Here is a 13,485-nt window from a genome sequence, read left to right on the forward strand (position 1 = left end):
CAAGCCCATTACTTCTGCCAACCTGCTGACCCATGCCAGAGCCCATGCCCAGGCTAAGGACCATCCCGGCCACTCACAGGGGAGCCCAGGCCCAATCAGGCACAGTACCATCTGACATGTGTGAGAGCCCAGGCCCAGGACCGCCTCTGCTCAGAGCAGAGGACCATGCTGGGGCTCCCCATTTACCAATGCATTGCTCCCCCATCCTGCCTCCATCTTGGAACACTGCAGCCATTGCTATAGCCCTCCCCAAGTTGTAACCTCCACCTTTGAACAACAGACAGAGATTGGAGGCAGCTGCCTCCTGAAGCACAGCAGGCCAAGTGCTGCATCTCAGAATAGGCAGCCCAAAGCCATTGTATGGCCCCTCATTTTATCTCCATCTCTGAAAGTGGATGAATCCATCTTGGGACATCCCTATTGCTAAATTGAGTTATATTCGCTACTGCCACCACCATCTTTACCTGCAGTAGTATCCATCTTGGAACACAAGCCCAACACCAAGGTGAGGGAGAGGTAATCTTCAGGGACACTACAAGATTATAGGGTAGAAACTGCAATACATCAGATCCACATTATGAGAAAGGAAAATAGAGAGACAACATGAAAAAAGAAGGGAAGAATTTGCCCCAAAGAAACCAAGATATTGCAATAATAGAAACAACAGCACAATTGATGAAATGTCATAGAAGGAGTTCAGAATGTACATAATTAAAATGATCTGTGAATTAAAGAATGATATAAGAGAGCAAATATAGGAAAAAATTGATCACTCTATCAAAGAGATAAGAGAGCAAATACAGGTAGCAAAAGATTACTTCAAGAAGGAGATAGAGATTCTGAAAAAAAAAAACAACCAGATGCAGCAGCAATTTTGGCCAGTGAAGAATTTGTACAGAAGTACGGACTGCAATCCAAAGCTGTGGAAATTTTGGCACAGGAGATGGTGACGGATTTGCCAAGTACATTTGATGAAGAAAGTGTTATTAAAGTGGTTGGCTATGATATGAGTAAAGAAGCTGCCAGAAAATGCTATGAGAAATCTGGCCTGAGGCCAAATGATATTGATGTAATTGAACTTCATGATTGCTTTTCTGTGAATGAGCTCCTTACTTATGAAGCACTGGGACTCTGTCCAGAAGGGAAAAGTGGAATACTGGTCGATAGAGGAGATAACACTTATGGAGGAAAGTGGGTCATAAATCCTAGTGGGGGATTGATTTCAAAAGGACATCCACTGGGAGCTACAGGTCTGGCTCAGTGTGCCGAACTCTGCTGGCAGCTGAGAGGGGAAGCCGGGAAGAGGCAAGTTCCTGGTGCAAAGGTTGCTCTGCAGCATAATTTAGGCCTCGGAGGAGCAGTGGTGGTCACGCTCTATAATAGAGATGGGGTTTCCGGAAGCCGCCAGGACACATCAGATTGAGGCTGCTCCCACCAGTGCTGCAAGTGATGGATTTAAGGCAGATCTTGTCTTTAAGGAGATCGAGAAGAAGCTTGAAGAGGATGGGGAACAGTTTGTGAAGAAAATTGGTGGTATTTTTGCCTTCAAGGTGAAGGATGGTCCTGGGGGTAAAGAAGCCACCTGGGTGGTGGATGTGAAGAATGGCAAAGGATCAGTGCTTCCCAACTCAGATAAAAAGGCTGACTGCACAATCACCATGGCTGACTCGGACTTACTGGCTTTAATGACTGGTAAAATGAATCCTCAGTCGGCCTTCTTTCAAGGCAAATTGAAAATCACTGGCAACATGGGCCTGGCAATGAAGTTACAAAATCTTCAGCTTCAACCAGGCAAAGCTAAGCTGTGAAGAATTCCCTTTGGCAACTTTGGAAAATCGAGATGAGATATATAGATATATATCCACATATTTCATTGTCAGAACTTAGACTGAAACTACACATTGGCAAATAGCATGAGACAGATTTGTTAAATGGGTGTGTAACCAATTGTGTTTTTCCTATGCTCTTGGTAAACAGAGCCTGATGGTGTCCTATTGCTTTGAGGAATTGCATACAACTGTGCATGACAAAGTTAATATGGTAATTATGGTTTGGGGTAAATTAGTTTCAGAATAAAATTAGGAACAGTAAAAATCTAAAAACTATGAAAACAAAAGCTCTCATTTTGCTTAGAAGTTATATTAAAGGATTATTCTGCTGAAAAAAAAAAAACAGAAATCCTTGAAATGAAGTAAACAATAAAACAAATAAACAACTCAATAGAAAGTATCACCAAAAGACAGAACATCAGTTATAATGAAGACAAAATATACAATTTTGAAAATAAGTTGAGCACATAGTAAAGATTCTAAGAAATCATTAATAGAACTTCCAAGAATTATGGGATATCATCAAAAGACCAAATCTAAGATTTATTGGGATAGAGGAAGGCACAGAAATTTAAATCAAAGAAGTATTCAATCTCTTTAGTTAAATAATATCAAAAAAAATTCCCAGATATGAAGAATAAATTGGAAAATCAAATACCAGAAGCTTACTGGACACCAAATGTACAAAATAACAACATATTTACACCAAAACACATTATAATGAAAATGTCTAGCATACAGATTAAGGATAGAATCATAAAGGACACAAGAGAGGAATCCGATTACATATAAGGGGAAACAAATTTGAATCTCTACAGATTTGTCAACCCAGACTCTCAAAGTCAGGAGATTCTGGAGCAATATATAGCAAGCTCTTTTTTTTTTTTTAAGTTAAAATTTTAATTTATTTTAACACACCTCAATGAAGTAGGGAAAAGGCAAAATTTTTACAAGGCATATACAGCATATCAAAGAGGCAGCCTTTTAGAAATCATGCTGTAGAAAAGAAAAAGCAGGACATGTGGTGAACTAGTTCAATCAAGCTTTTATGATACCATATGTAAATACCACAATCTGAAGAATTTGGCAAAGATTTATTTTTGTTTATCTCCAGTTTAAGTCGATACATCTGCTTACAGTAAAGCTGTGTAAGAGCACACAAAAGCTGAACACAAACAGTAAGATCAGACCCAGCAATCCAGAGCTGCAGAGTAAGACCAAGTAGGTGCCTTCAACAGAAGTTCAACCGTCCAGGTGATGGCGGACACTCGGGGGCTGGGGTCCGCACCCGGCAGAAGGCCCTCAGGGTGCGGCTGCACAGTGGAGCCTGCAGCTGTACCTGGGTTCCATGGCTCCTGAATGGAGACAGCCCACGTCCACTATATCTAACATGCCGTTGAAAACAGGGATTATAAGGCCACAGTATTTCTTTTGGACGAATCCCTTACTGTAGTAACTTTTTCCTATTAATGTAGTTCAGTCTTTTGAAATATAAATTATTTTAACAATTAAGGTTACAGTTAATTTTTTTAATTACTACATAATAACTATTAAATTAATTATACTATTTATACCTAATATCCAAAGGAAATTTACTACCAAATCTTACAGTAACTATCAGTCTGACATGCTTATTAACTGATCCCATAGGTATAATTACAGGCCAGCATGATTTTAGTGTCTGCTGTTTCCATTTTACTAAGTTATGAGCGTAGCATTTATGGAACAAATAAACTCAAGTGGTGCGGCCACACAAGGATCACTGTACCGCCAGCCGTCAGCTCAGGAGGGAATCCCAGCACGCCAACAACGCCAGGTCCACATCTCCCTCAAAAGGTGTTGGTGAAGGTTGTCAGGTGCCTCCCAATGTAGATCCCCAATCCAATGGCCAGGAGATGGGACAGCAGCAGAGACGGAAGAAAGACCTTGAGGAACTCTGCCGAGAAGATGCCCCCCTTCTTCATGACACTGGTGTTTCTCATGCTGAGCATGGCCGTGCGTTTGGGGTGTCGGAAGAGGAACTCCTTGGGGGGGATGTTTTCTGGCCAACTTGACCAATCCCATATCCAGTCTGAGTTTTTCTTTAAGATGCTTTCTACCTCTTTCCTTCTCTCAAGATAATCTTCCTCGGACTGAGAACTGTTCTTCTCACCGATGCTGTGGGCATCTGTTTCTGAAGCTCTCGTGTTTTCTTGTGGCGTCTGTGAGCGCGGTGGGCTGTCACAGTGAGAGCTCTTGGAACTACTCCGTCCAGATTCGTACTGGGCGTCCAGCAGTATTTTTTCCATGTCACCATTATAAATAGATACTGAGGCTGGAACACCGCTCCCATTCCCGTTGCTGAAGTGCAGCTCCACCCAGGAGCCCTGAAGGGTCTCCTCCTGCATCCCGGGGGCTCCGCTCTGCGACATGGCGCGGGAGGATGGCTAGACAGCTGGGTTGCGCTCGGCTGCAGCTGCCTCGGCGGCGACCGGGGTAGAAGACGCCGCCGCAGGCCGACCTCTCAGCATTCTATAGCAAGCTCTTAATGAAAATGGATGCCAACAAAGAGTGTTACATCTAGCAAAATTAAGCTTCAGATTTGATGACAAAATGAAAACCTTTCATGATAAATAAGTTAAAAGAACTTGTAGGGAGAAAGCCTGAACTAGAGAACATTCTTGGCAAAATATCCCAGGAGGAGATTAAAACAACAATGAACAGTGAGCAAAGGGAGGAACTACACTAAAGGAAAGGCCAATCAAAGGAGAAACCAAGTCAAGGTAAAAACCAAAAATAAACCAAAATGTCCAGGAATACAATTTATATTTCAATAATAACCTGAATGTGAATGGCCTAAACTCATCAATTAAAAGACATAGACTGACAGATTGGAATAAAAAACAATTTTTAAAAGGCCCAACAATATGCTGCCTTCAAGAGGCTCATCTCACAGGAAAAGACATCCACAGACTGAAGGTGAAAGGTTAGGAAAAAACATTACTCACATGGACCATGTAAACAAGCAGGTCCTCATGTCAGATAAAGTAGACTTCAAACCAAAGCTAGTGAAAAGGGATAAAGAAGGATATTTCATGTTGCTTAAGGAATTTATACACAAAGAAGACATAACATTCACAAATATGCCACAAACAATTGGACATCTACGTATATCAAATAAACTCTTCTCAATTACAATTAAATAGACTACAACACAATACTACTGGGTGACTTTAACACACCTCTCTCATCACTAGAAAGATCTTCCAAACAACAACTAAACAAAGACACTATAGAACTCAATAAAATAATCAATCATTTGGACTTAACAGATATATATAGATATATATATATATAATATCCCATCCATCAAAAAGCAAATATACTTTTTTCTCAGCAGCACATGGATCCTTCTCCAAATAGACCATATGTTATGCCACAAACCAGGTTTTAGTAAATACAAAAACTAGAGATACTATCCTGCATTCTTTCTGATCAAAATGAAGTAAAATTAGAAATCAAAGATAAAATTAAAAAATATAAGCTACTCCAACACCTGGAGACTAAATAATATGTTATCGAATGACTCGTGGATAACAGAAGACATCAGGGAAGAGATAAAAAAAATTCTTACAGATAGGTGAGAACTCCAATGTAACATATAAAAATCTCTGGGACACTATGAAGGGAATACAAAGAGGAAAATTTCATAACATTAAGTTCATTCATTATAAGAATAAAAAAAAAATCAACAAATAAACCACCTGACATTACAACCTAAAGCCCTAGAAAAAGAAGAACAAACACCAAAACTAAAAGACAGAAAATAATTAATATCAGGGTGGAAATCAATAATATTGGAACAAAAGAAATAATTCAAAGAATTGACAAGACTGGTTTTGTGAAAAAAAATTAATAAAACAAATAAAATTGATACATCATTAGTCACCCTAAAAAAGAGGAGAGAGAAAACTCAAATTAGTAAAATTTGTGATGAAAAAGGAAACATCATGACAGACACTATTGAAATACAGAAGACAATTAGAAAAAAAAAAAATTTTTTTATGGAAACCCTGCTAAGTGAAATAAGGCAGCACAGAGAGCCATACTGTCTGGTCTCACTCACAAGGTGAGCTACAAGGTGATTTTACAGAAAGTACACGAGTAGTCACCAGAGGGAGGAAGAGAGGAGAGGGAGGACAGGGTGGGCCTGAGGGAGGAGGATGGGTATTAGGTACAAGAATACCTCAGGAGTGGCCAGCAGTACTGCCCATCAGCACAGTAGGTGACAGTGGTGCACAGCATGTCCCTGTGTATTTCATAATGAAGCTGGGAGCAGTCCACAGACACCAAGAAATGATAAATGTTAACAGATGGAAGAGCTAATGCCCTGATCTGATGATGACACACTGGAACAGGTGTGCAACTAGCTCACTGCTCGTCATCAACATGTGCAACTTAAATGTGAATCAATACTAAAGAGGAAAATGTTTCCTTTGTAGGAAACAATCAGAGTGAAATGGCACCCCGAGGAACTGTAGAAAATACTTATGCATTGTGCATCTGGAGAGGTGTTGACACCTGGAAAAAATAAAGAAAAAGTGGCTGACAAAGCTCAAGCCATCTTCATGACACAAACATACCTGGAAATAATGAAAATCCCTAATAGGCCACAGCTCTAAAAAACCTGAGCCTAACACAATAGTTAAGGATAAAGGACAAAAGGCTCCCTCCATCATGATAAAACCAAGTCAAGGATGCCTGCTGTCACCACTTCCAGACAACACAGCAAGAGGAGTGCTACCAGCCACTCCAGGAAGAAAATCCCTGTGTTCCAGACTCCAGCCAACTCACATAGCCCTAGACAGTGGGTCAAAATCACTGACTTCACTATTCAGATACAGGTGGGTGCAGGCAACTCACACTCAGACTCATCCACAGAGATAGCATCCACAGGCCCCAAGTAGGAGGAGACAGCGACACGGTGACCACAGACACGATGTGCATTTGACTTTTATTTCTAGCTTCCCGCTCCCTAGAGTCTCTACTGCAAAATAACAGGGGCATTTGATGGTGTTTCTTCACTGCTGCTCCTACCAGAAAGCCTGCTCACAGGGGGAGATCAGAACCTGAGAAGTTATGGGGCTCCAGTACACCCACACATACACAGAGGCCTCACACAAACTTCCTCACAGGGCCATGACTGCTCAACTTTCACAGGCTGAAATGATCAACCCTATCTCCTGTGTCACAGGAGTAGCTCCTGGACCCCAAGCCATTTCCCAAAGTTGGGGTGACCCAAATGGTTTCACAATGTAGGTCTCAATGAAATGCTTTACATTAAAGTTTACAGCAGCAGGACAAATGATTTTCAAAAGCTGGAAGCAAGCAATAGGAAGATGTGTGCCCAAGGTCAGGAGTGAAAAGTAATAGATGAAACTTGAATAATATCAATTAATAATCAAAAATCAACTTCTCTATATATGAAATGAAATGCTAAAATGCAATTAAGAGAAAAGTTTATTTACAATTGAACACAAAGAAAAAAGTGAAAAATAATAAAGAACAACAATATATAATACATAATATATATGCTTAATATATACATAAAAATATATAAGACAGCAGCCTGAGTGTTATGGTTTGGATGTGAGGTGTCCCTCAAAGCTCAAACTAGAGACAATGGAAGAAGATTTTAGGGAGAAATGATTGTGAAATAGCTTTAACCTAATTGGTGACTTAATCTCTGATAGGATTAACTGGGTGGTAACTGGAGACAGCTGGGGTGTGGCTGGAAGAAGGGGTTTATTGGGGATGTGGCTATGGGGGATATACTGTATCTGGCACGTGGAGTCTCTTGCTCTACTTTCTGATCACCATGTGATCTGTTTCCCTGTGCCATAGTTTTCCACCATGATGTTCTGCCTCATCTTGAGCCCCAAGAAGTGGAACCAGCCTCCTGTGCACTAACACTTCTAAAACCATTAGCCTTCAAATAAACTTTTTCTCTACTACAATTGTTCTTGTTTGGTCCTTTATTCCCAGTGGCAAAAAAGCTGACTGAAACACTGGGTGCCCAGTGTGGGTGTTGGTCTCAGATTCCAGAAACAACAGAGGAAAGACTTACCTGTGAATTACTGCATTTGCATATCACAGTGGACAAAGTGCAATCTGAGGTCTAAAAAAGCCTCTCACACCTTTGCCTAATCAGAAGGCAATGGGTGTAGAAAATTAGGGGGAATTGCTTAAACCTGTTTTAAAGAAAAAAACTGCACCTGGCTGCAGGTTTATATATATATATATATATATATATAAATATATATTTATATATATATATAAAAAAAAGTATATATATATATTTATATATATATATAAAATGTTTTATATATATATAAAAAATGTGAAGTGTAACAGAAAAAAACAATAAAAACTAATCTCTGAAATTAGGGTATTCAGGCCATGTGTGAGGGCACATGGCTCCAATCCTAGTGATTTGGGAGGCTGATGTTGGAGAATCAAAAGTTCAAAGCTAGTTTTAGAACTTAGTTAGACCCTATGAAATTTAGTATGATCATGTCTCTAAAAATTGTTTAAAAAGCTGGGAATGTGGCTTAGTGTTTAAGCATGACTATGTTTAATCCCTGGAAAGAAAGAAAGAGAGAAAGAGAGAGAGAGAGAGGGAGGGAGGGAGGAAGAAAGAAATGAAGTATACAAGTGGTAATAGTGCATGGCTCAAATCCCAAAGGATTCCTAATACCCAGACCCTCCAGCTGCTCCCTTGAGATTCTACACCCCACACATCAGACTGCCCTCTAAAAGGAGCTGCCCCAGGGCCCAAAATTGTCTGCACCCTGCAAGAAACAAGGCAGTGAAGGACACACTTTCACAGCCACAGGAATGGACAAGAAAATGGCAGAGGACAGAGGACCCTCTGAAGAACCAAGTGGAATTTCAACACAAACTTATTACATTATCTGTGCCTGCGGAAGATAAATGAAGAGAGGCACAAAGTATTTTACCAGTGGAATTCCAGGTGGCTGATCTCTGCTTTCATCACATGGCAAATTCACAAACAGAAAATATCTTTGAAGCTGTGCCCACATGAATGTAGTGTGAGGAGCAAAGAGTTGATGATGCTGTGCGCTGGATGACAAGGTAGAGTCTAGAAATGTGAGGAGAGGGCAGATATGTTAAGGGTCAACTGAACACCGAGGCATGGGCTACTTTGGGGAAAGCAGGGTGACTCCTGGGCAGAAGGAGGAACACAGACCCCTCAGACCAGCATCTTCCACACATGAGCCCCACACCTGAGGCAGGATCCCATGAGACCCTCTGCCTTCACTTCACACTAAGAACCTAGGGCTGGGGTCCAGCTGGGCAGAGAGGGTTCTGCCAAAGTGGCTGCCAGACCTGGACCAACCCACACTGTGGACTGAAGGAAGCAAGGGCTGAGCTGAAGCAGCATCTGACTCAGATACTCTTGGCTGACTATAGAGATGACAGTGGGAGGCTAGAGGCCAGCCACAGCTGGTTTACCACTTGTAACAAGCCTACCTCCCACCTGACCAGACCTGCCCCACACACTCACAATTTTCTGCCTTCTGGAGAGTCCAGAATTCCTTCCTGTGGACCTCATAGCACCTGCAGGTCATAGGGAGACAAATGTGAGCCAAAGCCACTTGGGCCTCATACAGCAGAGAAGACACAGTCCTGAAGATGGATTCTGAGCTCCACAGGGTGAGAGATACAGGCCTCTGACTGGCCAGGGCTCCACAAGACCCCTCTCTCACCCCAGCCCAAATATGCACACTCTGGGACCCTGACTGACAGGAGATGCATCAAGCTCCTGGGTACGTAGGCCAGGAAGACAAGATATTGGCAAAAGCCCTTTTCAGGCAGGACTTCCTCCCTGCAAGGGGACCTGCCCCACCAGGGGGACATTTCCACTCATGCAGAGCTGAGCCTGGCTTTCCACAGCAGGCCCTGTTGGCTAGGAAGCTCTTCTGGGCACAGAGTCCCAGGCATATGTGAGGAATTACAGCCTTGGTTCCAAGGCAGCCTACCCTGACCTCAGAGAAGGTGAGTGCCGCCTGGTCAAGCCTGACTGGGAAGGAGGGAGCCAGGCATAAATCACTTGGGAAGAGGCCAGGGCTTCATGGGCAAGGCCTGCTCACACTTTTACTCTGTCAACTAATTTTCAGACAGAAAAATATAAAGACAATCAGGAAGTACAAGTATTAAGTGCATAAAAAACTAATTGCATGACAATAATATAAAGAACTCAGTGAAAGCAAAAGAAAACACTTGAACCAGCTCAGGTTAGAGCCTGCCTCACTCACAGTTCAGAATGAATACCCACACACAGAGGGGTCAACACATTCCCATGTTGACAGCCACACTCTGACTGCTGAAATGTGACCCCAGGAGAGCTCATTCCCTGTGTCCAGGAGGGGACACCTAAGGATTTATCTCTCAAAACCCACCATGCCCCCTGTCTTATAGGTTTTCTTAATGAGAAGATAAAGGAAATCCAAAAGAAGAGAGTGATACACTCAAATCTATTAAAAATGAGACTCCTTCATGAAACTGCAACAGGGTGCAAGATGACTGCTCTACCTCAGGGCAAATGCCTGCAGTCTTTACAAAGGAAAATAAATTCACACAAAGGGAATATTAAATGGAAAAAGAAATGTCCTCACAAATGAATAAACATGAGAAAATTACTGAAAGCCTTTCCAAGAACATTGAAATACACAGAAAATTGCTCATGCAAATGATATTCAGTAAAAAGAAATATATGGTGATATGAAATAAACCAGGATAGACAGGTGTAAGACATAAATGCACATATATGAATAGTCAGAGCTCATCCAGACATTGCACTGGAATTTTCTAATAATTTGAATTCATCCATAATCTATAATCTGACAATGTTTTTCCAAAGTCTACAACATTTATGAAGTGGGTGCACTTGGGGGCCAAATTTTTAAAAAGAATGACATTATCAAGATTAAAAAGTTAAACTGGAAAGAAGTGAGGTTCTTAAAAAAGGAGAGATCTGGAAGACCCACAGCCTGAGACAGCACTAGGAGTCTAGCCAACTGAGGCAGAGAATCCACACAATACAAGTTATAGCACCACAGAGATAGAGTACTAATGATAACATTGAGTTATTCAAAACTCAGATAAGACAAAACCAAGTAAAATTCTGCTTCTTCATTTATGGTTAAACTATAAGTAATGACAGAAAGAATTGGCACTGAGCTTATCTCCAGGCAGAGGTAGAGAAGAGCAGTAAGAGAGGGCAGCCAGCCGAGGGCCCACTGACCTTTATTTGGATGGGGACATATGGATGTTTAGATTCATACTAAACTGAGAATCTAAAAAACAAATTATTTCAGTGGGACATAGTGAGTGTCTCATGCCTGTAATCCATAGTGGCTCAGGAGGCTAAGGCAGAAGGACTAAGACTTCAAAGCTAGCCTCAGAAACTTAAGAGATGCCCTAATTAACTTAAGGAGACCCTGTCTCTAAATAAAATATTAAAAACAACTGGGGATGTGTTGTAGTAGTTTAGTGTCCTTGGGTTCAGACCCCAGATTGGTCAAAGGGGAGTGAAAGGAATGGAGGGGACCTAGAAATAGGAAAGGTAGTGGAACAAGATGGGCAGCATTACCCTAGATACATGTATGGTTGCACAAATGGTTTGACTGTACTTCGTGCACAACCAGGGAAATGAAAATGTATGCTCCATTTGTGTACAATAAATTGAAATGCATTCTGCTGTCATATATAACTAATTAGAACAAATATTAAACAACCATGAGTGGATAATAAAGTGTGTAGAATCTTAAGATTTACAAACTGTGTAAAACCTGGAATCACTGTTCAGAAACTAAACAGGTGGATCATGAGTGGTGGTGAGCAGATGAAAGGGATAAGAGATCAATCTGCATTGTTCCAATGGCTCCCCATGCCACCTCTCTCTGAGGAAAGGCTGAGCTTGATGAGATTCTGAGCCAGGCTACTGCTCGCAGCAGATTCAGTGATGGTGAGCTGCTATCAGTAGATCTTCCACTGGGCTTACAATATTCACCTGTGCTCCAGACATCTGAAGGATCTCATTTGTTTTGGTGCCTTGACACCTGATTATGCAGTCAGTCAAGTTGTTTCGGACACTGAGTTTGTGAGTAGCCTGACCAGGTGCATGCAAACCTGCTGGACAGCCTTTCACATCTGAAGAGCTGGAATCAATGTTGTTTAATCCCGTGTGATCATTGTGTCCCAGGACAATGAGAGTGTTGCATTGCCAATTGGTGCAACTTGGTCAGGGCTACCTATGGAATGGCAGACTGTCCTTGAATGGCACAGGTCTCTAGAGGGGTTTCTCTATATCAGGAATGAGGCACATGGATGAGGTGCTGTGGGAAAAGTGTGCACTGTTGCTGCCTGTGCTGTACCTGCCCTGGATCCCTGAAAAGAGGACTGCAGAAGATGGCATCTTGGGCAGTATGGAATGAGCAACCCAGTGGGGGACTCTAACATGACTATGCACATCTGTTTGACACACTCAGTGATGGATTGAGAAATGCCTGCAATATCAAAGGCCCACCCAGCTGCATTAGGGAGAAATCCTTGTCACCTGGGATTGAGCCCCTGTGCTCTGTCAAATCTCCTTCATCTCATAAACATGTTTTCCAATGAGGGAGCCACACTGACTAGGAGGGACCACCAGGCTCATAGTGACTGGTGTCTACTGGCAGGTGTGCTATGGTTTACAGAGTTTGTCAATGATTATAACAAAGCTTTGAAGTTGGCATTAGTGGGTCCAGCCAATGTGTCCATTCTCCCAGCACAATTCCCTCTACAACATTCATATGTGCAGCACTCTCCTCCCACATCTTAACTGATTCTCCTTTCAGAAAGACACTGCCATCTTCCTTTATATGCATAAGTAGCTGAATGCTGTGACATTTAATCCTCCTTTAATCCCACCGGTGTCCATGTTGAACAAAGTTTAGGAATTGGACTTTGAATGTTCAAGACTTTGGTCACTAGTCGGGGTAAAAGCCAAAATCTGTAGCTGTGAGGCCACTGAAGAAAAAAAAAAGATTGGATAAAAAGAAGGAGGGGCTAGGAATGAAGAATAAAGGAGCACAAAGGAGAAGGAAGGTGGAGAAGGAAGAAGGATGGAAGGAAGGAGCCAGGATTAGGAAAAAGATGGAGAAATAGGAAGGCAGGAAGAAAAAAGGGAATGCAGAAAAAGGGAGTAGAGGAAGAGGGGGTGGAGGAGGATGAAGGAGAAAAGAAAGCAGTGTACAAAAAAGAAGGGAGAGAGGGAAGGGGTGGAGGGATAAAGAAAGAAGACGGAGGATGAGGGATGAAGGAAGAAGAGAAAGGGGTGAAGAAAAAGGGAGCAGAGGAGAGGAAGAGTAGGAGATGGAGAATAAAGAATGGAGAAGGGGAGGAGGTAGGAGGAGGAGGTGGGAGGAGAAGGAGGAAGGGAATGAAGTAGGGGCGCAGGAAGGGGTGGAGGCTTAGAATATGGTGGAGATGAAGGAGGGAGTATGGCTGAGAGGCATAAATGAGGAGGGGATGGAGGAAGATGGAGTGGAGGAGGGGCTGGGGATGTGGCTCAAGCGGTAGCGCGCTCGCCTGGCATGCGTGTGGCCCGGGT

The 13,485-nt window shown here is 42.2% G+C and overlaps 1 long non-coding RNA gene and 3 pseudogenes across 1 annotated transcript in view; 1 reads left to right on the forward strand and 3 right to left on the reverse strand.

The window, feature by feature from the left end:
- The window catches only part of LOC144256640 (uncharacterized), a 152,288-nt gene that overhangs the window by 14,427 nt on the left and 124,376 nt on the right, over positions 1-13,485 (reverse strand). Inside the window, exon 2 of the long non-coding RNA XR_013344177.1 lies at positions 9,397-9,449. This is a non-coding gene — a long non-coding RNA (uncharacterized LOC144256640). The remainder of the gene's footprint in view (positions 1-9,396; positions 9,450-13,485) is intronic.
- On the forward strand, positions 885-2,101 carry LOC144254570 (sterol carrier protein 2 pseudogene; annotated as a pseudogene).
- Positions 2,909-4,287, reverse strand: LOC144256637 (BCL2/adenovirus E1B 19 kDa protein-interacting protein 3 pseudogene; annotated as a pseudogene).
- Positions 11,754-12,819, reverse strand: LOC144256162 (poly(rC)-binding protein 2 pseudogene; annotated as a pseudogene).

This window comes from Urocitellus parryii, chromosome 1, assembly GCF_045843805.1.
Source record: "Urocitellus parryii isolate mUroPar1 chromosome 1, mUroPar1.hap1, whole genome shotgun sequence".
Lineage (NCBI taxonomy): Eukaryota > Metazoa > Chordata > Mammalia > Rodentia > Sciuridae > Urocitellus > Urocitellus parryii.